Raw genomic sequence first — 27,842 nt, forward strand, 5'->3', positions numbered from 1 at the left:
GTTCTCTGAGTTCTCTAGCAAATCACCGAACCTGGGAGAGATTTAGGAAAACCTGAGACAGTGTCTGTCTTATCTCCCTGTCTAGATTATGAATTCTTTCTAGGACAGAGATCATAGCTTAACTGTCATAGCTTAAATTGGCCCATGGTGTCTTATACATGGCAGATATCTAATAAATGTTTATTGTTTGAGATAAAGGACCTAGAGAGATACAAACTAGAGAATTTTATCAGGCCCTTAGTTAGAAAGAAAACTTCAATCTAGAGAAGCTGTGAACCATAGAGGAAACTATTAAATCATTACTGCCTTGTAATTATTCAAAAAAAGAACAACAACAAACTTTGCCTTGGCTGTGTATGCAGAGTACATTTTCCCAGGAGTAGAAGAGAAAAAGCAGCAGTAAACTAAGCTTCTGCCTCACCCCATGATGGCCCCACAAAAGAAGTTACCAGTCAGGGGGACACCAACCCATAAAAATCCCTGTCCAATAATTTCTGCCTGGTGGTTTGGAAGTGCACCCATCTTCCAGGGAGCTAATACATTTTGAAAATAAATGGCCCTGCTCTCCCTCTGGGCTCACTCCAAGTTTTTCCCACTTTGTCCAACCAATTGGATTCACCCAGAGTAATCTCACTTTAAGAGATGAGGTTTCTAAAAGTTAGTGCAAAGAACAGGATAGACATTTGCCTAGTTTGCAAAACCATAACCCTGATGTATACAATTTTAAAATGCAGGTGTCCTGTTGAGACAAGCCAGTTCACTCAGAGAAGACACTCCACTGTTAACCTCATCTTAAAGCTATTTTAACAAAAATTCTGACAGTAATGCACAAACGAGGAAAAGTCAAAAGAAAAACATCCTGTTGGTTGCATAGCTAATGGAAACATGTACAATCAAGGAATAAACAAGTCACTCTATGTCTGGAACTTATCAGACACTATTAATCATTCGTTAAGAATCATATGTGTCAGGAAAATTCAAAATATTCTCTCTTGGCTATTCTTTCCTTCCTTTTTCTCTTTCTATTGGTCTTTACGAAAAATTCTGTTTATCTATATCCATTAAGATAGCCCCATGACATGATCTAGAAACCTAAATGTGTTTCTCATAAATCATTATGAACTTTTGTCTTCCAAACAAGGAAGCTGCATTTGCAACAAATAAACAAACAAATCCCAGAAGATTAGAGGTCAGTGCAGAATTCAGAAAAGTTACACAAGGTTACTGTTCACTTTAAGCACAGGAGGAAAGTTCCTTTAAACCTCTACATTTCGCAGAACTAGTAAAATTTTTACATTTTTGTTTTAAATTAAAGCTTTGTAACTACAGTTAATCCATGATGTAGAACAAAAGGTGAAGTTTAAAAAAACTTACAGAATTAAGAAATTTTCTTCCAATGACATTTCAATTCAAGAAATATGCGGAAAAAAAAACCTTAAGAGTAAATATTGATTTTAAGATGGGAATAATATATATTGGCTCAAACACATTTTTAAGTTAAATGCAAAAATACTTTGCATTCCAAATCTGCTGCACCAACTGGCATAGAGTTTACTTAAAAAATAGTTTTGTGTCTGAGTAGCAGTCCTACTCTGGGTTTTCCTGGAAGCACTGTTCAGCATCTCCCTTACGTTCCAAATAACTACAGATGTTGTTATTCACATTTAAACTGGCAAATGTTTTCTATCCTAGAGGATTTCATGAAAAGGCTTTGATTTTTTTTACAGAAATTTGTGCATTAGGAAAGCCTGGCTAGATTAAGAATAATTGGAATAAAGCTAAGTCTTTAACTACTTGTACTTAAAAATTAATGCAAATTCTCATAAATATAAAGAATTGACCCTAAGCTACAGAACGTTGTTACATAAATGCTGGCAAAGATGAGTTGCATACAAAATTCATTTTTTTCATGAAGCAGGAGGAAATTCCTTTTTGTGCATAGCTAATAATCAATATCCTAGAAACATGAATAAAACTGAAACTACATATTTTAAAGCCATGTTATTTTAAGGCCTCTTTTTATTAAATTCTTTCATGGCACAGTTAAGGCATCACCTTGAAAAATTAAATCATCAATAATACTGTCTGCACTAAATAAGTTACCTGAAAACTACTGAATTTATTCCTTCAGTGTCAGCTTTTCCTTCTCCACAAACTATTCAGCTATAGATCTAGTGTACTGAGGACTTCTGAGTTGTAAAATGCTGAGTCTTTCTTACTTTTCCAAATAAATAAAATGATAATCACCTTGTCTAAGCATTTAAAACTTTTCATTACACAGTTTCTGAATCTATGTATAGAGCATTCTGCTTGCCCATTTGTAGATTCTATAAATAAGACACATAGACCTGTGCAGGATAACTGAGGGTCCCTGAGCTAGGACTCTCGCCCAATTAGGTCAAATGCCACTAGACTCTAGCAAGTCTGTACTAATGGGTCTTCAGAGAGCATTGAAATTCCACAGGAAGAAGTTTGTATTCTTTTTAGTTTTAAAGATCTTCCCTCCCCTACTCTGTTTTATTGGAATGAACTGAGTTACCCAGGAGCCCGTCACAGACATGAAATTATATTTTGGTGGATTGTTCGCAACATTAGGAAGTGCAGAGTAAAAAATACAACCAAAGAGAAGGATGATAATGCTGTTAATGAGCTCAATTCTGCCTCACTGAGTAGCAGTTTCTTCAAGGGGATGTGCAGAGTTGACCTCAAAGGAAAGGTGGTGCTTCCTTCTAGACTGGAGCATCCTGACCAAGGTGAGACATTCAAAAGAGAGACTTAACTGGTGGCTATTGTGGATGGTGCTGTGGATTTTAAGCAAGGTAGTAATGTGAAGCTATATCAACTAGTGTTGGGTTGTTAGTTCCCTTTTTTGGCTTTATTTATCAAAATAAAAAGTTTTATTTTTCTGATTATTAAAGTAATCTGTGCTTCCTGAAAAAATTACATTAAAAAATTACCTATAATCTCAATACCAAAAAATAGACATTAATAACAGAAGCACTATTTCTTTTTTGTGTGTGTGCATGGGCACACATATTTAGAAAAAAAAAATAGGACAGGACTGTGCATACGGCTTTGTAATCCAATAATTTTTCATTAACCTAGTAACACAGTATGGCCTTTCTATAATATGTATAGCATATAATATAGATAATTATTAATATACCAACATAATTGATCATTTACATATTAATAACTTAATATTATTAATAATTAAGATTACACATTACCAATATTAATATGTTGAATTATATGTAATATATAATAAATATATATAATGGTTTCAAAATTTGTATGAACATACCATAATTTATTCAATCTCCCAGTGATATGTATTTATTATTTCTAATTTTTAATTAAACAATGCTGCAATGAACATTCTGGTGTGATTTGCTTTGCATATTAGTCCTGTTATTTTTCTAAAAGAAATTCCTAGGAGTGGAATTCTTGGGTCAAATGGTATGCACACTTTCAAGACTTTTGATAAATGTTGCCAAATTGTCTTTCAGGAAAGTTGCAATCATTTTTATTCCCACCAGCAGTTTAGAAGAGTGCTTATTTTCTGTTTCCTCTTGTTAGCCAGGAATGTAGTTAGTTTTCCTCATTTTTTAAAATCAGTACCAATTTAATAAAGAAAATTCAAAGTTCATTTTTTCCTTAACTTGTATTTCTTTGGTTATTATTGAGATTGGATATCATTTCTATCTATTTCTTCTTTTACTGATTATTCATGTCCTGTGCCTATTCCCTTTGAGTAGTTCATTCTCTCATTGCTTTGTCAGAGTGTTAATTGTCAATGATATGAGCTTTTTGTGTGTCATGTAGGTCACAAATGTTTTTTCCCCTGTTTGTCCTTTGTCTTTGACCTTGACTTCTCTTAAATACTATTTTGTAACCTGCTTCTAAATGATTTCTGAATCAGGTGATAGATGAGTGGAAATACACAAGGATTCAGAATTAGTAAACAGCAGAACAGGTCTATCTTGAATCCAGGTCTATCTTTTTGCAATGTCTATACTTTTAGGCTCTGTATTCCTCAAGTTCTGATTGTCTTGAATTTGGCCTATTAGTACATATTACCTACAAATACAGAAAACAGTATTTGAAAATGGGCTGTCTTACTATCTAAGGACAGTGTATTATTCTCTTCCATACTTCTCTGGAGTTCTGGATAGTGATAAATAATGTAATTTCGCTGTACACTCCACAAGATCAAAACCACACTGGCTGAAGCTAGCTACTTTCATCACCATGCAGCAGCAGGCACTGTCCTTTCTGTGCACAGCAGTGCTGAGTCCTATAATAACATCCGTGGGAAGAAACGGTTCCCAACTTCAGGGATCTCTCGATCCAATTAACACATTTGTGGATCTACCTATATGCATGGCCTTAGATTTCAGAGACAGAAAACAACTCTTGGAATTCAGCAACTGCTCCTGTTCTTATCCACTCAAAAAATATTTCCACAAAACTTTTATTTTGTGATGACAGTAAGTTAATATTTACCGTATGTCAGACATTCTTCTGAGCTTTATGTTTGTTACTCATTGAATCCTCACAATGACTCTATACTGTAGGTGCTATTATGATCTTCTTTTAAATGGGGACATTTGGAAAGGTTAAGTAACTTGCTCAAAACTGTACAGTTTATTTGTTGTTGTTTTGTTTGTTTTTATTGTTCTATTTTTTTAAACATCTTTATTAGAGTATAATTACTTTACAATGGTGTGTTAGCTTCTGCTTTATAACAAAGTGAATCAGCTATACATATACATATATCCCCATGTCTCCTCCCTCTTGCATCTCCCTCCCTCCCGCCTGCCCTATCCCACCCCTCTAGGTGGTCACAAAGCACCGAGCTGATCTCCCTGTGCTATGAGGCTGCTTCCCACTAGCTATCTATTTTACATTTGGTAGTGTATATATGTCCATGCCACTCTCTCACTTCATCCCAGCTTATCCATCCCCCTCCATGTGTCCTCAAGTCCATTCTCTACATCTGCATCTTTATTCCTGTCCTGCCCCTAGGTTCTTCTGAACCTTTTTTTTTTTTTTTTAGATTCCATATATATGTGTTAGCATACGGTATTTGTTTTTCTTTTTCTGACTTACTTCACTCTGTATGACAGACTCTAGGTCCATCCACCTCACTACAAATAACTCAATTTCGTTTCTTTTTATGGCTGAGTAATATTCCATTGTATATATGTGCCACATCTTCTTTATCCATTCATCTGTCGATGGACACTTAGGTTGGCTCCATGTCCTGGCTATTGTAAATAGTGCTGCAATGAACATTGTGGTACGTGACTCTTTTTGAATTATGGTTTTCTCAGGGTATATGTCCAGGAGTGGGATTGATGGGTTGTATGGTAGTTCTATTTTTAGTTTTTTAAGGAATGTCCATACTGTTCTCCATAGTAGCTGTATCAATTTACATTCCCACCAACAGTTCAAGAGGGTTCCCTTTTCTCCACACCCTCTCCAGCGTTTAGTGTTTGTAGACTTTTTGATGATGGCCATTCTGACCGGTGTGAGGTGATACCTCATTGTAGTTTTGATTTGCATTTCTCTAATGATTAGTGATGTTGAGCATCCTTTCATGTGTTTGTTGGCAATCTGTATATCTTCTTTGGAGAAATGTCTATTTAGGTCTTCCGCCCATTTTTTGATTGGGTTGTTTGGTTTTTTTGATATTGAGCTGCATGAGCTGCTTGTAAATTTTGGAGATTAATCATTTGTCAGTTTATAAGTGGAGAGGTGAAAGGGACTCAGGTTGTCTGGTTCCAGAGACTGTGCTGTTTGCCACTAGCGTGGGCTGGCTCTCAGCACACTGTACCTGCACAGAATAAAGTACTGGATATAGAATTCAGTACACAGACATACAGGGCTTCACCGTATTGGGGTGGAGGGGGCAGAGCACAAATGGCAAGCAGGCCTCCATGCTGACTGCAGGGAAATAATCCATTCAGCCTGGATTTTGGAAGCCAGAGAGTACATGTCTTCTAGAGAAGAGATGCTGAAATAAGTGAATGGAGAAATGTAGGGTTGATAATCAAAATGTAACATTTTAATGCTGAAAACTCAGTATATGAAAATAAAATTTATAAGTGCAACTTGTTTTTCTAAGACTTCCAGCCTCCTGGGGTTAAATTTCCTTTAATGCCCCCAAAGAAAATGATTCAAGCCCTTATCCCACATGCTGTGGGAAGATCAGGGCCTCTACATTGTTTAAGGATTTCTGAGGAACTTGTGTTCTGATTACCGCTTGTTCCAAATTTCCCCTCCTGACTCATCTCCCCCAACTGCTGTCCTTGTTTCACTCTGTTTCCCCTGTCCTTCTGTTGACCTTTCCTAAAGAACCTCTACACAAGCCTACTGTACATAGTCACCTTTTACCAAGGGAGGAGTAGTAGGGAGGGGAAAGGTAGGAAACTTTAAATTTTTGACATCATGGTCCTAATATTCCACAGCCACCACAATCTGAAGTTTCTCATAAGCCATTTGTCTCCCTGAGCTCTAACTTCTTCCAAAGTGCAAGGCCTCTATTCTCTACAGAGACCCTTCTCCTGTCTCTTATCACTTTCCTGGGACCGCACATCCAAGTGGCCCGCATTCAACACCCAAGTTCTTGTTACCTCATACTAAGAAGAAAGCTGGCTCTCTCTTTGTCCCCTGTTCCACACGATGTGCAAACCTCACTAGGCATGGTGGTGGAGGAGAGTGCTCATCTCAAAACCACTGGAAATTTTTTCCATCAGAAGAATGTATTCCCCTCCTAAGAATTCCATCTTTTGGAAGTAACTGCCTTAAAATACAGCCATCTCTAAAAATAATCAGTTTTGTCTCTCACACAGCTACTTTGAGGAGGTAGTATTCAAATTATAGGAATAATGTTCTTCCTCACAGGGCTTATTTAATAAGTAATATTTCTACTGTCTTTAGCTGCTTATAGACCATCTGAGGCTTGAAGAAAAGAGATACCCTGCACTGGGATGTCAATCTGGGAGGAGGATAGAAACTTCCTACTTGTAATTCAATGCAAAGAACAAGATTCTGCACGTCATTCCTCTGTTGATGCCCCTGACAAAAGTCTGTAAATTGGTGGTTTGGAGCTCAGGCTATATTTTTATCAAATAAATAGTAGTTAGAGCTCAGATTATCCCACAAAGGCCTATTTAACCCCCACTGCGGCTGAAAAATGGTAGCAGTTACACTGGCCTGAATTTGGGGTGCTGGGAGTAGGAGACTCCATGGTATAGGAAAGAGAGGAAAGAGAAAAATTAGTTTACTTACACTCACGACCCTAGACAGTTACAGTCGTTGCTAGTTGCTAATATTTTATCTGTACTCTTCTTCCACCCCTTCCAGCTCTCTCCTTATAGGCAGCTCCCACCCATGTCCTTCTCCCAGGCACCCACCCAGCCTTTGCCTCACCAGAACCGTGCTCATGAGTGATTCCTTTCTTCACTCAAAACCCCATTCTCTCAGTGCAGACAGCCTCAGCTCAGTGGCAAGAACAACTACCTGAATCAGTTAGTTGGCAGTAAGGAACAACTTCTAACATTGTCATCCTTTCAATGAGTATTTTCCTTTTAAAAATAATATTTAAATGCTTTCGAACAGGTCTTGATGTGGTGGAATTCCAAGTTAGTGCACAAATGTAAAAAATTTCAGGAGCGTAGAAGGAAATATTTTCCAGAAACGGGAGGAAGAGGAGAGTAGAATAGAGAAAATGAATGAGTCATGAATGCCTGGCATTTTGTCCCTGGGGCGAAGTTGATATGTATTAAAAGCATCCAGTGTTCTGCTTGTTTGTTTTATTTTGGTCCCTGAAGGGGAGGCAGCAACCCTTTGGACAATAGAGACCGTTGTTTCAGAGTATGATTCTTGTTTAGATATTTTAGAAGCATGTCCATTGCCTAAGTTAAAGTATATCTTTTGCCTAGCGATGGCAAAAGCTAAAATATTTTTACAAAATTATTTCAATGTAACACTGAATAATGATTGTTATTTCCCACCTACTTCCCTGTATTTATGGTATACAACATAGCCTGCATATAATGTAAGCATAATGAAGTAAAAGTAGCAGGGTCCTGGACTGTAAATCAAGAATCCTACATTTGCCCTAGATGTGCCCATGGTTAAGAAGCTACAAAGAAAGGAAGATAACATTAGATGTTTCTAAGGTTTCTTTGGGCCCAAAAGTCCCTTACTACTTGATCAGTCTGTTAACAGCCCAAACCATGGTCAAGGAGCACTGGATCTCCCCCCTTTAAACTGACTTACTCATTCCCCCAGCTGCAGGGAATGTTGCCATTAAACCCCACCCAAGAATGGTCCTCTGCCGAAGAAAAGTGCCTCTCCCTGGGGCATCCTAATTCTAATGACTGGCCCGTGCTGAGGTATAAAGTCTGAGCTCACATCAATTAAGGACAACCCTAAAGGGCTGCCCAGCTCCAAAGCTTGTAGTGGGATGAGCTGAGGCCTTCCTTGCAATTGTACTTCTGCCAAATCCTGCTGTCTTCACTTCCTCATAGGTGTTGCTGCTACACTACAAGGAACCTCACGAGTGCACGTCTCCCTCACAGAGTCTGTTTCCCCGGGAACCCAACCTAAGAAGGTTGGTGCCAGGAGTGGTTCAAGGAAGCAAAACCTAAAATTGGATTCTGGAGGTGGACCCCATCACTCTTCACACGGAGTATTAAAGTTATTCCACGGCATGCTATAGCAGTACAATTGTTACAGCTCTCCCTGGTGGCCAGCTGGGAGGCGGCAGCACCTTTGGAAGGGGAGGGCTACCTGGGTGCAATACAGCAGATGTTAAAAAGTTTAAGGAAAGTAGTCATTATAAGGACAATGAAATATTTAACACCCTGCTGAATGCCACCTATGCACTGAAAAGAGACAAAGAAAGTCTGAGCATGATTAATCACCAATTCAAGTCCAAGTGTGAAAATCAAAGAGCCTGCTGGCAACATATAAAGATTCTGATCTCTAGGAGGGCAGAATAAGCTAAGTCTTTTGTCCAGGACTTAATTATAAGGGGAGTGGAGCACTAGGGAAAGTTGAATTCTCATTCCTAGTCAGTGCTAAACCAAGGTCAGGGCAATGGTTAGGGAAGGATGGGGCTCTGAGACCACAGTAGGAATATCTGAATCCATGCCCTTAAGAAACTTGAAACCCTAAAGTCTCCTGAACCCTCCAGACCTACAGAAGGGGATTGTGTCTCCCTTTACAAGGCTAGTCTTCCCCTTTGACTGAAGACAAAAAGGCCTCTGCCTAGCAAGACAACACATCATGCCCCTCCCCCAAATTAGGATTTACCCTCCCTCCTCTCCCTGTCACCAGACCAATAACTTGGGTCATGTCACTATATTAACAAACCTGGAGACATGTTGGGCCTGCAAAGGGAGAAAGGGGATGATAGGTGGAAGGAGCCACAGGACCTAGTTAATACTTGCTAGTAGGAGCTGGGAGAGTCTGTATGGGACTGGATCTTGAAGGTGTTAGGTCAGCGTGGGGGAGGGTTGTGGAACATAAAGTTGGACAAAGGAGGGTTTATTGTTAAGGGAACGCTCTCCTGTACTATGGGTTTTAACATCCTAGCAAGAACGCCAGAAAATCAGAATAGCATGCTGCTACAGTAGCTCTTAGAAACCTGGAGAAAGTGATAGCTCACAGGAAGTAAAGGAGGAATTTTCAGAACTACTGCTGTGGGTGGTAGAACAAATGGAGCAAACTGGCTCAGAGAAATGGGCATAGCGAGTGTAAGGCCTGAATACCAATCAGCTGCTTATATTCCATCAGAGGTTCTGGAAGACACATCATTTACCGAAGGGATAAGAAATGTGCTTGTAAGAAGAGTGCTAGCATACAGATTATGAAGCCTCTTCCCTATCATCACATTTTTCTATAAGGCTTTTTTGTGTCCTCAGCCTAAAGTTACCCCAGGAGTTAACCTTAGACTCAGTCTTCTACAGGTGTGAGTGTGCTTCCTTCCTTCCTTCTTTTAAGAAACAGCCATGAAGACTTTTTATTAAAATCACACCTAGGACAATAAGCCCACCAGTTGTGCTTGGTAACAAATCACCACTTGGTTTACTGGAGTTGGAAGTTAGCTGGACTCAGAACATAAGGGATTGTTATATAGAAAGATTCAAAGACAGAGTTAAACCATATAGGCTAAAATACCTCCAGTGTGTATTTCAGTAGATTTCTCTACCGAATCTCATTAAACATTTATCACTAATATCCCATTATAGGCGTGCCTATAGAGTCTAAACTTGTAGTATTTGCCCCAGAGTAATTCTGAAAGGCTGAGTGTGGAGTAAATATTTCCTTTTGAGGTAGTGAGAGGCACGGTTCAAAGGGGAAGGAGATTGAAAGGAGGATTACTAGAGTTTGAGGATAGTAAGGTGAGGGGATAAAAGGGAATGGCTTAAAAGACTCTCCCAGTGAGCATGGTTTCACGCAACCAAGAGAAAAAGGAGGTTAAACGGGTTAAGGTGGAGTTCGCAGGTTTGATCACACCCCACTCTGAAGCCAGGTATTTCTCACACATCATTACTCTTGAGTTCTCTTCTCAAGAGCCACTGCTTGAGAAGGCATGCAAGTGGAAAAGCCATCAATGGGCGGCAACCAGATCACCAGGAACTTAAGCAACTACTGACTTTTTAAAGTAACTGCTACTTCAGCCCTGTGAATCCAACTGTTTCCAGGAGACAGCGGTGCTCTCTGGCCCTAGAAAATGCCCTCTTTTCCCCCAGCCTGAAGTGCAAAGGTCAACCAGCACTCTGAATGTCACCATCCACTCCACTATTTCACCTCTCTTTCTCCTCTGTCCTCACTCTAAGTACATGAGAAGGAAGCCTCCTGGATCCCTACCACCTTGGAGACCTCCATGCTACTCCTTGGTGATGAATGGGAAATGGGGCAACATTTGGCTGGTGATGGTAAGCCATTTACCAAGCCTTGGCCAGAGGGAGATTTCAGAAGCCAAGTGTTTCTTAGATTAGGGCAGCCTCAGCAAACACAGAATATGACTGATAAACCGTAACAGTTTCTCATGGAGAGCTCACAGCTCTCTGTAGGATTCATTTCATTAATCCCTTGCTGAACATGAGCTGCTTCAGCCACTGAGACAGGTGCAAGGTATATAAAGAACAAGGAAGCACAGAACCTGTATTTTCAGTCTGGAAAAGAACTGGAGAGACAGCAGTATGTGAGGTTTAGGGATTGGGGCTCTGGATTAGGTTGACCTGGGTTCAATTTGCTGCTTCACCATTTATGTGCTTTAGAACCTTTGTCAAGCTCCTTAACTGTTTGGATCCTAATCTGTTAAATGGGGATAATGTTCCCAAATTTTTTAAAAGAACTAAACAGGACAAAATAAAGAGCTAGCACTGTCTTTGGTATACCAAAAACACCCAACAAATGCCAGCTGCTATTATAATAATTCGGGATGAGGGTAGAAGACAAAGTATTGGCTGAGACAATGGCAAAGACATTGTGCTAATCAAATGTGCTAAAATAACCCAACAACAAAGTCATCTGGGTTAAAGTCACAGGATGTTGTCATTATTCAGACTCAATTTCCCATATTCTGGTGTTCCCTATTTATATATTTTCACTTCTGTCACTGCTCAAGATTCTAACAAGTGCAAAGAAGCAGAGAATAAATAAAGTATCCACAAATCCTGCACCCACCCTGGATAATCGCGTCTCCTGTGTGACAGCAGGTGGGAGGTGTGAGTTTAGGAAATCATGGTGGAGTGACTGACAAGAAGGACATCCAACTCAAGAGCAGAACACAAGTCCTCACCTTGGGCTAATTTCAGTCTTATTCTAATCTGTAAACTAGATTTATATTAAAAGGAAAACAAATAAATATGTTACCCCCTAAGAGATAAAAATAGTTTTCTTTTAATGGTTACCTTCTTTGTGTACCCTTTGTTTTAACTTAAAGTAAAAACAACTTGTCAACATTTGGGTTTACAGTGGTAAAGAACCTCTTCCAACACTGAAATCATACTACATTTTAAGTAGGCCATTGCTTCTTTTACCTACACGCTACCCATGTTTACAATTCCAAAAATTCCAAATTATCATACATGAAAAAATTGTTAAGTATATTTATTTCTTGAAAAATTTGAAGACTACCAGAGATAATGAAATAATGCAGGAAAAACATTTCTAATATGTCAGCTGTCAATCAGTCCATGAATATTTCATTAGTTGTTCACAGGGTACATGATACTTATATTAGATATAATTTGACAAAGATGCATTATAACAGAAAAAACTTAATTCAATCCAGATAACATACTCCACTAGGAACAAATTACTATAAAGGATAATTTAACCCTGGAAAATTCAGATGTGTAGAAGTGTTTTTTTTTTAATTCAGGTCTAGATTTAAAATTAAAATTTTAACTGTCTTAACAGTGATAGGAATGCTTTTTTTAAGGCTTCAAAGCATTTGCTGGAAAATGATTATTTGATTCAGCAATTGCTTCAGACAGTCAACTAAGATGTATGCCTTGAAAAGGAGCCCCGTGTCCAGACCATAACCTTTAAGAGATGAGAGGAATAATCTGAACCTGTAACAGCACTGACTGCTGTGCTCAAAAGTATAAATATTCCTGTCTTTGACTAGCATTTAGCATTATAAAAGAAGAATGATGTCCTCTATTACAGCAAGGTAAGAATCATCAATTCAGTTTTACACGAAGATTTTCTAGGTCCTTGCGTCAATCATTTCATAAAATTATTGATTAAAAGAAATAGAAAAGGAGTGAAATGGCATAAATAATAGAAACACTGAAAACTTGCACACACTCTGTTTTGAGCTTATGATGCAGATCTCAACTCAAATTTAACCTTCAAACACTAATGTCAGGGAATGTGCCATCACTTTACTGAATATCCAAGGTCAATCAATTACTTCTGTCTACTTAGTACACAATTAGGCATGCATTGTAGAAAACACGAAAACCTAGGATTCAGGTACTGGTTTCCCTTTTAATTTGAACGTTAAATTAACCTGAATTTTAAAAAGAGGACATATTAGTGAGCAGATGGAAGAATTCTCAGAGCGAAAATACAAAACGGATACATGAGAAATAGAATATTATTGCCCCTCCCCAGAAGCCTCCTAGAAGCCCCTTTTAGTCAGTAATTCCTCCTCCTTCTTCAAAGGTGATAGTGGCTTGTTTCTAACACCACAGATTAATTTTGCTACTCTGTAAACTGAATTATACTATACGTGTGATTGTGAGCCTGGCTGCTATGGTTCAACAGTACAGAGTATGAAAAGCATCCATTTTATTTATGTTGGTAGTTTGTTTTCATTGCTGAAAAGTAGTCAACTTTATAAATGTACAAGGATATTAATCACTCTACTATTAAAGCGTATTTGGATTGCTTGGGGATGTTACACAAATAATTTTGCAATGGATATTCTTACACATGTTTTTGATGCACATGTGCAAGCATTTCTGTAGAAGACATTCCAAAGGAAAAGTGCTGGATCATGGGGTATGAGCATATTTAACATTTAGTAAGTGATGACAAATAGTCTTCTCAAGTAGGTGTAACAAATTACATTCCCATCAGCAATAAATGAGAGTTCCCATTGCTCCACCTCTTCACCAACACCTGGTAAGGTCAGTCTGTTTAACTTTTAGACATTCTGATGGCTATGCAGTTATAAAGCCATGGAGGTTTAAATATGTGTGTCCCCAATGACTAATGAAGTTGGGGGATTTTATATATACTTATTGACCATGCTGTATGTTACTTCCCCAGAACTTATTTTATAACCATAAATTTGTACCCTTTGACCAACCTATGTCCCCATCTCCCCCAGTCCCTGGCAACCATCATTCTACTCTCAGTTTCTATGAGTTCAGCTTTTTTAAGATTTCACATATAAGTGAGAGCATACAGTATTTGTCTTTCTCTGAATTATTTGTCTGAATTATTTCACTTAGCATAATGCTCTCCATGTTGTGACAACAAGGTCCATCCATGTTGTCACAAATGGCAGAATTACCTCCTTTCTATGTCTGAATAATATTCATTCCCACCAACAGAGTAAAAGGATTCCAATTTCTCCACATCTTACCAACACTTGTTATTTCTTGTCTTTTTGATAATAGCCATCCCAACAGTGTGAGGTGGTGATATCTTGTTGTGGTTTTGACTGCATTTGCCTGATGATTAGTGACATTGAGCATCTTTTCATGTACCTGTTGGCCATTTGTGTCTTCCTTTGGAGAAATGTCTATTCAAGTCTTCAGCCCATTTTTAAATTGGGTTGTTAGGTTTTGTTTTGTTTTTTTGTTTGGGGGGGTGCTATTGAGTTGTATGAGCGCCTTACATATTTTGGACACTAACCCCTTATCTGATATATGGCTTCCAAATACTTTCTCCCATTCTGTAGGTTGCCTCTTCATTTTGTTGATTATTTCCTTTGCTGTGCAGAAGCTTTTTAGTTTGATGTAGTCTTTTTTATTTTGCTTTTGTTGTTTGTACTTTTGGTGTCAAATCCAAAAAATCATTGCCAAGACCAAATCATTGCCATTTCCCTGTTTTCTTCTAGGAGTTTTATGGCACCAGGTCTTACATTTAAACCTTTAATTCTTTTTGTGTTAATTTTTGTGAGTGGTGTAAGACAGGGGTCCAATTTCCTTCTTTTGCATGTGAATAGCCAATTTTCCCAACACCATTTATTGAAAAGAATATCCTTTCCCCATATGAGTATTCTTGAGTCCCTTGTCTAACATTAATTGAGCATATATGCATGGGTTTATTTCTGGGCTATTGATCCCATTCCATTGGTCTATGTGTCTGCTTTTATGTAAGTACTATATTGTTTTGATTACTACAGCTTTGTAGTATAGCCTGAAATCAGAACATGTGATGCCTCCCTCTTTGTTCTTTTTGAAGATTGTGTTCACTTCTGGGAGTCTTTTGTAGTTATATATAAATTTCAGGATTGATCTTTCTATTTCTGTAAAAATTGCTATTAAAAGTTTGATAGAGATTGCACTGAATCTATAGATGGCTTTGGGTGGTATGGACATTTTAACAATATTGATTGCTCTGATCTATGAACACAGGATATTTTTCCATTTATTTGTGTCTTCATTTTTTTATCAATGTCTTATGGTTTTCAGTGTACAGATCTTTCATTTCCTTGTTAAATTATTCCTAAGTATTTTATTGTTTTTGATGTTATCATGAATAGGAATGTTTTATTTCTCTTTCATATACTTTATTGTTAGTGTGTAGAAATGCAACTGATTTTTGTATGTTGATTTTGTATCCTGCAACTTTATTGAATTTGCTGATTAGTTCTAACAGTTTTTTGGTGGAGTCTTTAGGGTTTTCTATATATAAGACAATATCATCTGCAAACAGAGACAGTTTTATTTCCTTTCCTATTTGGATGCCTTTAAATTTTTTTTTTTTTTTTTTTTTTTTTGTCTAATATTTCTGGCTAGGACTTCCAGAACTATGTTAAATATGGGTGGTGAGAGTGAGCACCCTTGTCATGTTCTTGAATTCAGAAGAAAAGCTTTTCAGTTTCTCACCACTGAGTAGGTTAGTTGTGGGCTTGTCCTATATGACTTTATTAAGTTGAGGTACATTCCCTCTATAACCCAATTAGTTGAGAGCTTTTATCATGAGAGGATTTTGAATTCTGTCAAATGCTTTTTCTGAATCTGTTGAAAGGATCATATGGTTTTTATGCTTCATTCTTTTAATGTGGTATATCATGGTTTTTGATTTGCATATGTTGAACCATCTTTGCATCCTAGGGATAAATCCCATTTGATCATGGTGTATGATTCTTTTAATATGCTGTTGAATTCAATTTGCTAGTATTTTGTTGAGAATTTTTGCATCTATATTCACTAGGAATATTGGTCTGTAGTTTTCTCTTCTTGTAGTGTCTTTATCTGGTTTTGGTATCTGAGTAATTCTGGCCTCATAAAATGACTTTGGGAGTATTCGTCTCTGTTCAATTTTTGGGAAGAGTTTGAGAAGGATTAGCATTAATTCTTCTTTAAATATCTGGTATACTCCACCAGTGAAACCATTTGGTCCTGGGCATTTCTTTGTTGGGAGATTTTTGATTACTGCTTCAACCTTCTTAATTGTTATTGGTTTGTCCAGATTTTCTATTTCTTTATGATTTAGTCTTGGTAAGTGGTATGTTTCTAGTAATGCATTCCTTTCTTCTAGGTTATCCAATTTGTTGGACTTCGAATATATCATCCCATTCCCTCCTGGCCTGCAAGACTTCTGCAGAAAAATCCACTGATAGCCTTATAGTCTTCCCTTATTTGTGATGAGGGAATTCTGCTGCTGCTTTCAATATTCTTTGCTTTTGGACTTTTAACACTTTGATTATATTGTGTCTTGGAGTAATGTTCTTTGAGTTGATATTGCTTTGGGTCCTCTGAACTTCCTGTGCATGGATGTCTGTATCTCTCCCAAGATTTGGGAAAGTTTAAGTTATTATTTCTTTAAATAAGCTTTCATTGACTTGATGGCATCCCAAAGTTCATATAGGCTTTTGGCTTTCTTTACTCTTTTTCATTCTCTTTTCTTTTTGTTCCTCTAACTGGCTAATTTTAAATGATCCTTGAGTTTGATGATTCTTTCTACTGCATGATGAAGTCTGTTGTTAAAGCTCTCTATTGATTTTTTCAGTTTTTTCATTGTATTCTTCAGCTCCAGGATTTCTGTTTGGTTCTTTTTTTATGGTTTCTATTTCTTCATTAAACTTCTCATTTCGTTCATGTGTGTTTTCCTGACTTCATTCTGTTGTCCATCCACGTTCTCTTGCATTTCATTTAATTTCTTTAGAATAATTATTTTGAAATCTTTGCCTTGCAAATCATAGATCTCCATTTCTTTGGGGTCAGTTACTGGAATTTTATTAGTTTCCTTTGGTGGTGTCATAGTGTCATATTTGCCTGATTCTTTGTGATCCACATAGCCTTGCATTGGTGTCTGTGCGTTTGAAGGAGCAAATACATCTTTCCAGCTTTGTAGACTGCTTTCATCACGTGAAGACCTTCTTCTGTCAGTTCTCTTGGCTGATGGGATTATCTCTGGAATTGCAGTCATATTGGGTTGGAGCTGGTTGTGAGGCTGTCTCTGGGTCTGCAGTGAGGTCTGCTGTTGGTGGGCTTGTTACCAGGAATTCAGCCGGGCATGGATTCTGTCTCATCCCTGGGTAGATGAAGCTGCCTCCAGTACTTTGTTTGGTAGGGTGATGCTGGAAGAAGGGTCTGCTTCAGTGTCCAAATTTGGGTCCTCAGACAGTGGGCCTATTACCAGGTACATAGATGGGTCCCAGGGAAGGTTCCTGGCTGATCACTGGATGGGGTGGGCAGGACTGGCCCTGGTCTATGGTTGAGAGGGGCTGGAACTAAGCCTCAGGACTGTTTCAGGTTCCACAGCCAAAACTGAGGTCTGCAAACTTGGCTCTGGAGGCACAGATAGGCATGTCTCCCTGCAGGTCCCTGGGCTGGCTATACTGCTCCTTGATTGCAACTCAAGAGGTTGAAGCTGAGTGTAGGATACTTTAAGGATCTCCTGAGTCTTAGTTGGGAGTGTCTCCTGGAGCTCTCTCTGCCAGCAAGATTGCTGGCTGACTGTGACTAGCATGGACTGGAGCCAAGTTAAGGGCCCTTTTGTAATCTACAGTCTGACCAGGTCTGGTGGGCTTACTCCCAGGGACACCTGTACTACAACTGAAAGGGGCTGGAGCAGGTTCACAGACCACTTTAGGGTCCACAGCTAGGACTTAGGTCTGTATGCCTGTTACATGATACTTTGGTGGTCTTGACTCTTCCCAGGTCCCCAGGCATATAGTGGTGGTGACAGGAACAAGGCCAAATGGAGCTGTAGGCGAATCCTTGGGGTACAGAGCTGTCTCCAGGTCTGTAGTGGGACCACTGTTGGTGAGTCAGTCACCTGGGTGTGAGACTGTCTTCTTGAAATGGCTCCCCTTCTTGAAATTTAGTCCCCTTGGACTAAATCTAGGTTTAATAATCTCCTACCTGGATCCCATAGCTCTCACAAAGGCACTTCTGTTTATGGATGGAAATCCTGGAAACTATGTTGGCTGAAATCTCTGCACTTTCATAAAAGCCTATGGAGAACTTAAAGAGCTACTAAAAGGCAACATGAACCCCATATTTAGGGATTGGGGGAGCTTAAGTCACATTATTTGTTTCTTGGATAAGGGAATTAAGCCATGCACAAGACAGATTATAACCAACATAAACCTATATTTGACTCAAATTTCTATACATTTTACATGGAAGTTAACTTTTTTTCAACTCAATTTATCAGGGAAATTTCCAGATTTGCCAAATTTTGAAATTCATTATCTTTGGCAACACTGCTTCAAGGACTCTTTAATTGGTATTTCATAAGATGAGGTACATGTATCTTGTTGATTAAAATCACTGAATTTCTTCTTTACATTTCTAGACCACTGCCAAAAACAACAATTACTAAATAATAATTAATTTAATTAGCAACATATCAGACTTGCAGTAATTGGTAGAACAAGTTGAGACCCTACACAATGTGAGTTGGAGAGAACAGATTATAGTGCATTGTGCTCTCTTCTCTATTTAAGAAATCAAAATTATAAACAGAAGATCAATAGGACAATAGCATGTGTAAAGGAGTAAAGGCTCCTAGGTGGGAGCCAGTATGGAAAGTTATTTCAAGGAACTGAACAGTGCAAGAGCAACTGAAACACAGTAGCATGGGAGGGAGTGGAGTTGGATGAGGTGCAGAGGTGAGCTGGGGTCAGAGCATGAATAGTCTTGAGAGAAAGTCATGATAATTGTGGCTTCCTCCTAACGGCAGTGTGACGCCAAAAAAGAAATTTAAGTCGAGGAGTGGCATGATGAGAACTGCATTTTTAAAAGGTCACTCTGGCTGCTATGTAGAGAATGGATTAGAGTGAAGTGAGAAGACTCAGAGAAAGGATTCTAGAGGTCTAAGAGAAAGATGGTAACTCTCACTAGAGGAGTGGTATGAAAATGGAGAGAAGACAATGGGCTCCTGAGAAATAAAAGGGGACATTACCCTTCTTCCAGACCATATCCCAGACACACACACACCATGGTCCATCTAAATACAGCCACTGGCTGGTGTGTGATACCCATGAAAGTCTGGGATCATTGCTAATGATTATTAGCTCTAAGCAGGATTTGCCGGTGCAGGTTCGCACCCTGTGTTTCAAGCAGTACTCAGCTGATTTTGAAAGAGGCAGAACAGCTTGTGATAAGCCACAATGTGTGCACTTTGCCTCCTAAAGCTGGCATGTGGTAGGCAGTGGGAGGAATGTTGACTGCCAGAAGGACACAGGTGCAAGCGGAAAGGCTCACCCACTCCCTGTGGGCCATTGGTTTAAAAGCTTAAACACCTGCCAAATCTGTGGAATTAACCAGCCTAGCTGAGCAGCCCTTTCTCCCACCTCATGGAAGGACTGTTACAATCAATAAATAAACAGATTCAATCAGTCAAAACTTGCTTATAAACAATCCCATGAAATGCATTAATGCCCTTAGAAGGAATGCATTAACTTTTTTTTAATATCTTTATTGGAGTATAATTGCTTTACAATGGTGTGTTAGTTTTTGCTTTATAACAAAGTGAATCAGCTATACATACACATATAACCCCATATCCCCTCCCTCTTGCGTCTCCCTCCCACCCTCCCTATCCCACCCCTCTAGGTGGTCACAAAGCACCGAGCTGATCTCCCTGTGCTATGAGGCTGCTTCCCACTAGCTACCTATTTTACATTTGGTAGTGTATATATGTCCATGCCACTCTCTCACTTCTTCTCAGCTTACGCTTCCCACGCCCTGTGTCCTCAAGTCCATTCTCTACATCTGCGTCTTTATTCATGTCCTGCCCCTAGGTTCTTCAGAACCTGTTTTTTTGTTTTATTTTTTAGATTCCATATATATGTGTTAGCATACGGCATTTGTTTTACTCTTTCTGACTTACTTCACTCTGTATGACAGACTCTAGGTCCATCCACCTCACTACAAATAACTCAATTTCGTTTCTCTTTATGGCTGAGTAATATTCCATTGTGTATATGTGCCACATCTTTATCCATTCATCTGTCCATGGACACTTAGGTTGCTTCCATGTCCTGGCTATTGTAAATAGAGCTGCAATGAACATTGTGGTACATGACTCTTTTTGAATTATGGTTTTCTCAGGGTATTTGCCCAGGAGTGGGATTGCTGGGTCATATGATAGCTCTATTTTTAGTATTTTAAAGAACTTCCATACTGTTCTGCCTAGTGGCTGTATCAATTTACATACCCACCAACAGTGCAAGAGGGTTCCCTTCTCTCCACACCCTCTCCAGCATTTATTGATTGTAGATATTTTGATGATGGCCATTCTGACCGGTGTGAGGTGATACCTCATGTAGTTTTGATTTGCATTTCTCTAATGATTAGTGATGTTGATCATCCTTTCATGTGTTTGTTGGCACTCTGTATATCTTCTTTGGAGAAATGTCTATTTAGGTCTTCTGCCCATTTTTGGATTGGGTTGTTTGTTTTTTTGATATTGAGCTGCATGAGCTGCTTGTAAATTTTGGAGGTTAATCCTTTGTCAGTTGCTTCATTTGCAAATATTTTCTCCCATTCTGAGGGTTGTCTTTTCATCTTGTTTATGTTTTCCTTTCCTCTAAGACCAGGAACAAGACAAGGTTGTCCACTCTCACCACCATTATTCAACATAGTTTTGGAAGTTTTAGCCATAGCAATCAGAGAAGAAAAAGAAATGAAAGGAATACAATTTGGAAAAGAAGAAGTAAAGCTTTCACTGTTTGCAGATGACATGATACTATACATATAGAATCCTAAAGATGCTACCAGAAAACTACTAGAGCTAATCAATGAATCTGGTAAAGTTGCAGGATACAAAATTAATGCACAGAAATCTCTTGCATTCCTATACACTAATGATGAAAAATCTGAAAGAGAAATTAAGGAAACACTTCCATTTACCATTGCAACAAAAAGAATAAAATACCTAGTAATAAACCTATCTAAGGAGACAAAAGACCTGTATGCAGAAAACTATAAGACACTGATGAAAGAAATTAAAAATGATACAAAGAGACGGAGAGATATACCATGTCCTTGGATTTCATTAACCTTTTTAAATGCAGTACCAATAGCTCAACATAAAGCCCAGTGCAATTATCCTCTGAAAAAATGATAATAAGGAGGAATGGCAAGGATTATCTCACATTAGAGGGACATCAGAGTCTTTATTGTAGCAAATGTTCTGTGCATTATGCTTAATACTTAATATCATTTACTTAATGGCCGAAATTGGGTTGGGAAACTACAACCTGCAAGCTAAGTCCAGTCCATCACCTGTTTTTTGAGTAAAGTTTGATTGGAATACAGCCACAACCATTTATTTATGTGTTTTTTTTTTTTTCTGGCTGTTTTCAAGCTACAACATCAGAGATAAGCAGATGCAACAGACTGTATGGTCAACAAAGCCTAAAAACAGTTACTATCTGGCCCTTTAGAGAGAAGTATGCTGACCCTGGTCTATCTCTAAACAGAACTTGTTTAAGAGAGTAGTAGCCTTCTTTTAGTCAACTTTTATACCAAGTTCTTGATGTTCACACATATGGTTACCACTCATATGGAAAACTTTTCATCCAAATTCCATTTGGCGCTAGTAAGAGAAGGAAATGGAATCGCTGATTCTTCTTGAAGTCCAAAAATGTTGTTCTTACAGTAAGTATTTTTGTGTGTTTGAATAGCACAGGCTTTCATTTTAAAAGATAGCTTATGAAATTAAGCCCGTTTTGAAATAGTAAGTTGAGGAGAAAATTCCTTTTTAAAAGCTCAAAAAAGGCTTCTTTAAACCAACACTTGATAAAACAAAGCTCTCAAATTTCCAGGCTTCATTCAACTGTCCCTGGTTCCCCTAAATTCACAGCCCTCTAATAGAAAATATGTTAAATAGTAAGAAACCCATAGTGAACTGTGCTGTTTTAAATGACTTTGTAACATCTGTTTAACATGAAAAATTCAGTTGCAACTGTTCTATTTATTGCTGTAGGCAAACTGTAATTCCATTCCTACTCAACTGTCCTGTGTAAAAACAACCATATAGATTCCTTACTCAGAAACTGACACCCAACAGCTTGATTTATATTCTAGCTCATTAACCCAGTGAACATCCTGAGCCAAGTTAAATTAAATGTCTTCAGTTCTGGTGCACAGTAAGTTGGTGTGATGTTGATTTGTTTTCTGACATTATCTACCTGAGTAGTTTGAGGTGAGACTTTGGAACCAGTAGAATTGAAGGCTGGAAGGACCCTTTGTGACAATAGCCACACAGCTGGTATTTAGCAGACTTCATGAGAGAATCCAGGAGTCCTATTTTTGATTAAAACACTGGCAAACATCTAAAAGCTTGACAAGACCAAGATGGGGCACAACAGGCACACTCTCATTGATGGTGGGAGTGTGAACTGGCACATCACTTTGAACAACAATTTGGCATTATCATGTAAACTAAATATGTTCATATCCTAACACCCAGCAAGCTTACTTCTGGGTATATTATCTAAAGAAACTCTTGTACTTGAGTCATAATCCAAAATGTTCAATGCAACACTATTTGTAACCAAAAAAAAAAAAAAAAATCAGGAACTATCTCAGATGTTCATCAATAGGAACATATGGATAAACAAATTGTGATACATTCATGCAATGGCATACTATGTAGCAGAAGAACTGAATGAATTAAAACTGCAGTCTGGAAGAATCTCAAAATCAAAATGTTGAATGAAAAAAGCAAATCTCAGAGGAATATACATAGTGTGAGGGTTAATTTAACTTAGCTAGGTCACAGTACCCAGTGTTTGGTCAAACACCAGTCTAGACATTGGCATGAATTAATACTTAGATGGGATTAATATTTAAGTTGGTAGACTGAGTAAAGCCCATAATGTGGGTGGGCCTCATTCAGTCAGTTGGAGGCCTTATAAGAAAAGCCTAAGGTTCCCCAGTGAAGAAGGAATTCTGCCTCCAAACTGACTTTGGACTTGAGCTGCAACACCAACTCTTCCCTGGGTGTCCAGCCTGACACCCTGTCCTGCAGATTTCAGACTTGGCAGGTTCAACAATCACATGAGCCAATTCCTTAAAATAACTTGAATGTATATTAGTAGTAGAACGTAGTAGTAGTTGATGGTGCATATACATATTATGTAATATTCTGAAGGTATTTAAGAATGAGTAAAATTATACTATATCTACTTGTTGGACTAGATGGCCATGATATATTTTTAGTGATAAGATCAAATTTCAGAGTAATCCGTTGAGGTAGATCCCATGTTTGTTTTTAAGCACACACACACACACACACACACACACAGAAAATTCAACTCTTTGCATATGATTGAATAAACACAGAAATATCTAGAAATAAAGATGCAAGCAGTTAACATTAGTTAGCTCAATGTGGAACAAGCAGAGTTGAGAATATTAACTTTTCATTTATATATTTTTATTGTTTAACCTTAAAAATAATCAAGTATTATTTTCATAAAATAAAACAAATTCAGTTAACAAAATGAACTCAAAGACCCCACTGGGCATCTAAGATCCTTTAACTGCATAGTCGATCACTAATTACATACACAATCTTTGATTATAATCTTTGTTTTTAATAATTAATCCTAAATCTAAAGATCTACTTTCAAGTGGGTCTACCAATCTTTGCTTCCCATCTGAGCCTGAAGGTAAATCTTTTGCTTGAAATTTCTCCAAAGCCTCTTTTTCTCCTATATCTCTATTTCTCAACTCGCACAAGAAAGAGCCAACAGGAAAAAGAAAAATGTGTTTATATTTTTGCCTGTCATTCTCTGACTACCTATTTTTATCTTTGTTTCTCTTGATAGTCCCCCAGGAAAATGTGTAGATGATTTTTAAAAACAAAACAAAATATAATAAGGTTTCAATGCCAGAATGTTATTTAGAATTTTTTGTTTGCTTTTATATTTTTTTAATGGTGTATAATAAACTTTCATCTCTTTTACTGATGCCTAATAGTTTGATCTGGGTGTCACTTTACTTTGATAAAGTAACTATAATTACCCTCAAAGGAATTATATCCCTTCCAATATACAAGATTAGTATACATCTTATTAAAAACAAGATTACATGATTACACACACAAGAATAACACTGCTGGCTAATCCTCTCTATGACAACTGCTTTGAATTACTTTCAAAGAGTAGACATAAATAGTAAACCCATTCTTGCTGATTCATTAACACTTTCTCGCTAATTTTCCCTCTGAATTTGAAATTAGCATTAGGCAAAATAAGATCCACATCTAGCCATTTCTGATAAGCACATACTTTGATGTTTCTTTGGTTTTGAATTCTATGACTTAGACAAATAACTCAGGTATGAGGATGTTTCCTCTAATTTTATACACAGGTTGTATTCGAAGAATACCCCATTGTCAAGATATCTGTGACTGTTGACAAATGTTCCTCTTTTTTAGTCACCTTGCCTACACCAGATGCAGATCTCATTCGTGACTCCATCTCTGTGTGCTACTCCCAGAACTAGTTGTGGGTACTTACTTAGAGCTACAGCGATTTCATGTATAATCCATGTGCCCCCTTGAGATCTGGAAATTAGCCGCAGTAAACATGTTAAAGAGGCCAAACTACACATTGCTATAGTCTAAGTCCAGAACAGAAGCTCTTCTCATAGGACTCCCACAATATATTCAACTCACCAAGCCATTTTGGGCCCATAACACTAACAAGTGAATTCAAGGTCAATCACACATTCCCCTCTGCAATTACTTTTTCAAACTTCTTTACACTTCTCAAACTGCAAATCTGCTCAGCTTTCTACTTCCTCCCCCAAAGTCACATCATTTCCAATTTACTGAGAATAGAAGCCACGAGACAGGAACTCCCTGTGCTCTCCATCCACAAACCTACATGTGCACATTTCTCCTTCTCCCTCTGATTAATAAAGGCCAATTTTCTTTTAGCTAAACTCTAAATCCTCTCTCCTCAGAAATTTTGCACTATTAATTGTCCCTTCAAAACACTTTCCTTCCATTTTTCTCTATGAATCAGTCTCATGAAAAAGTAATATTTCTCAAGTATCTCCCATCTCAAAAAAAACAAAAAACAAAACCACACATTTAATCATGCCCCCATTTCCCACCTTTCCTACAGCAAGACATTTGTCATAATCAATATAAAAGTACTGAAAACATAAATACATAATTCAGGAACTCATCACAAAATGAACACCCATGAACTCACTACCCGGCTGAAGAACTGAACACTGCCAGCTCCCACGAGACCCTCTCCCAATTCATGCCCTTTCCCAACCATTACTCCCTTCCCTCTGCCCAAAGGTGACTACTATCATGGCTTAGAATACTGTAGTTTAGAGTTTTTATAAGTTGATCATATGAATACCCTTATTATTATTATTTCTCAACACTGTATTTTAAAAATGCATCCATATTGGTACAGTGATTCATTAATTTTTATTGCTTATAATTTTTCGTGGTATGAATAAGTTCAGTGATTTTTAACAAAATAAATAGTCATGTATCCACCACCACCCACAAGACATAGAACATTTCCAACACCCCAAAAAGCTTTCTCCTGTCCCTTTACAGCCAATTCCCTTCCCCACCCACAGACCTGGGCAACCATTAATCTGTTGTCATTATAATTTTGCCTTTCTAGAATTTTACATAAATAAAATCACAGAGTATGTAGTCTTTTGTGTCTGTCTTATTTCACCTAGCATAATGCTCTTGAAATTCATCCATGCTGTAATGTGTGTTGGTGGTTTGCTCCTTTTTATCACCAACTTGCATTTCATTGTAGGAATATATTTGTAATCTGTTTATCCATTGAGCAGTTCTTGGACATTATTCGCTGTAATTTTAATTTGCATTTTCCTTATTACTGACAGGGTTGTTTACTAGCCATTTATCTATCTTCTAAGTGCTTGTCCAACATTCCTGCCCATTATTCTCTAGGTAGACTTTCTTATTCATTTGAAGGGATATAAGATCTTTGTTATTATTTTGATTGCCTTGCTTTTTCATTTCTTAATGGTAGCTTTTGATGAATGGAAGTGATCATTTTTATTGTAGTCAAAAATATTAATTATTTCCCTTTTGGTTGATATATTTTGTATCCTGTTTAAAAAAACTTTCCGTATCCCAAGAACATTAAAATGTGTTCATTTACTATCCTATACAAGCTGCATTCGTTTGTTTCATATTTAGATCTACAGTGAACCTGAAATTAATTTTTGTGTACAGTGTGAGATAGGGGTTAACTTTCTTTTTCCTTTCTATTTGTGTATTTGTTTGTAAAAAATATGTAGTTAAACTAATACCACTTTTTGAAAAGTCTATCCTTTTCCATCAACCTATGTGTCCTTGGTATGGTAAGGATTATTAATTTTTAACCATAAATAGATGCTAAATTTTATCAAATGCTATTTTTGGGTATCTATTGAAATGAATATATTATTTTTCTCCTCTATTGTGTTAATTTGGTGGATAACACTGATTGACTCTTGAATATTAAATCACCCTTGCATTACTGGAATAAGTCTAAATTGGTTGTGATATATTATGCGTTTTGTATGTTGCAGGATTTGGTTCATGAGTCTGACTGCCTTATTTTAGTTCTTTTCTTTAACGTCCTTGTTAGGTTTTGGAATCAGGGTTATGTTACTTCACAGTGTAAGTTGGGAAGTCATTCCTTATCTATGGAAAATTTTGAGTAAGATTGATATTATTTGTTTCTTAAATATTTGGTAGAACTCACGAGTGACACCATCTAAGCCTAGAATTTCCTTTGGGGGAATAATTTTAATTATAAAATCAATAGATTTAATGGTTAACAACACAATTCAATTGGTTGTTTCTTCCCGATTGAATTTTGGTTAAGTTTTTTTTTCCTAGAAATTTCTACATTTTATCTGATGTTTGCTCATAATATTCTCTCATGGTGGTTTAATGTTTGTAGGATTTGTAGTGATGTCCCCCCTTTTTTATATCTGCTATTGTTCATTTTTGCCTTCTCTCAATTTGTCTTCATCAATCTCATGAGGGATTTACAATTTTATAACCTTTTAAAAGAATAAATTTGTCAGTTCTCTCAACTGTAGGCTTGTTTTCTATTTTGTTAATTTCTTCTTTTATCTATTTTCCTCTTCCTTTTGCTTTCTTTGGATTAAATTTGCTGTTCTATTTCTATAGTCTTGCTCCAAACATTTGAGAGTGCTACATATTTAAAACTTGCAAGTCACAAATAGATGTTGATTGAAATATACTACCTAGAAAAAGTACATTTTTAAAATAATAATATTTTAGAATATTTGTAAATCCATGGTTTTTATATGACTGAAATTTAGTAAAATAAAAAAAATGCCTAAATTTAATTATCATTGCACATGTCTGGGCATTCTGTTTTGGAATGAGAGTGTTTGAATAGATAAAAAATAAAATCACGCCTAAATCATAATTATCATATATTTTCCAGGAAAATTATTTTTTACTTCTTTTCAGCACAATCATTAATTATATTGATATAATTAAGAATTTTATGTAATTTTCTAATGACAAATTTAACCTTTTTATTGAAATATTATAGTTCTTAGATGGTTTTAAATTAATTTCAATTTGGAGAAATTTTACTCTACTGAGTCTAAGGCAACTGGATTTTCTAT

Source organism: Neophocaena asiaeorientalis, unplaced genomic scaffold (genome assembly GCF_003031525.2).
Source record: "Neophocaena asiaeorientalis asiaeorientalis breed wild unplaced genomic scaffold, Neophocaena_asiaeorientalis_V1.1 scaffold447, whole genome shotgun sequence".
Lineage (NCBI taxonomy): Eukaryota > Metazoa > Chordata > Mammalia > Artiodactyla > Phocoenidae > Neophocaena > Neophocaena asiaeorientalis.